The sequence below is a fragment of the Rhagoletis zephyria genome, unplaced genomic scaffold (assembly GCF_001687245.7).
Source record: "Rhagoletis zephyria isolate East Lansing unplaced genomic scaffold, Rhagoletis_zephyria_1.1 Rzeph_scaffold_04066, whole genome shotgun sequence".
NCBI lineage: Eukaryota > Metazoa > Arthropoda > Insecta > Diptera > Tephritidae > Rhagoletis > Rhagoletis zephyria.
This window is the reverse complement of record NW_016161149.1, coordinates 53,511-54,859: the sequence shown is the minus strand read 5'-3', so window position 1 is coordinate 54,859 and position 1,349 is coordinate 53,511.

Here is a 1,349-nt window from a genome sequence, read left to right as displayed (position 1 = left end):
TCATCCACATACGTTTCGGTTTTAAGTATTGTGGCAGCCAAGGGAAATACCGCTATCGTATCATCTGCTAATTGATTAATTTAATTAACCCCGAACGTTACGGTTTTAAGATTATAATCGGTGACAGGAGAGTCAGCCGATGTGCGAAATAAGATTCGCTGAAAATCTTTATCGTCCTCATGGATGAGTATTTGACGATACATTTTTTCAATGTCGCCATTGTACACGAATCTGTGCATTCGCCACTGCAGAATGAGCAGCATGAGATCTGGCTGGAGTGTGGGACCAGTGTGCAACACGTCATTCAGGGAATTTTCTGAACCAGATGTTTTTGAGGCGTTGAATACCACGCGAATTTTGGTGGTTACCTTATCTGGTTTGACGACCGCATGATGTGGCATGATGGCAAGTAGAACGAGAAATATTTGCCATTCGCTATTATCTCGCATGGCTTCGTGTGCTCCATATGACCGAGGTCGAGATATTCTTGAATGGAAGTCGCACAATGTATCGACCGTTTGGGGCACGAGTCGTTGTTGTTGCATACATATTTTCACATGCCTGATCTTCAGGGGAAATTTGTGGAGGTTGTGGAATCTCCTCCTCTTCCCAAAACTTTCTAAGCTGAAGGCTCAGAGTTGTATTCGAGCACTCTTCTACTTGTGTCGAGAATGACACCACATTTTCGGTTATTGGACCACTGAGAATCCAGCCAAATATTGTTTTTTGCACAAGTATAGTGTCGCAAATCTTTTTTATACCTTCCAGCCGGATTTGTGGAAGTATATCGCTGCCGATTACCATATCAGTTTGAGCTGGTAAGTGACAGCTTGGGTCAGCAAGTTCAAGGACCTTGAATCGCTGCCAGTTTTCACGGCTAATGGTGAACGTAGGCATGTGCCTCGTGAGCTGAGGTAACACGATAGCCTGTGTGTTTATCCGTTGCATGGATTTGGGTGCAACCAATGTGAGTGGACAAAGCTTTGAGGAGCTTTGTACTACATGCCCACCCATGCCGGAAATTTCGAACATGGAATGTTCGAATGGTAGTTTCAATCGGTTTGAACTTTCGAGGAAATGAAAGTTCTTTGTGAGCCTTGATCAATCAAGGCTCTAAGTTAAAACAATTCCCCCTCGTGTTCAACTGCGACCATGGCAGTTGGAAGGAGAATTTTGCTATCATTGTCGGTATGCAATGATTGTATTTGTGCTTGTTTGGAACAGCACGGTTGCTCGCTGGAATCGGAGCTTGACTGCGCTTGTCGAGCGGGAGGTGTCGACTGGGCAGTAGTGTGTTGTGCGGCGGTTTCATTCGCTCGCGCACTGGAGTGTCGAGATTGTGGTTTGGG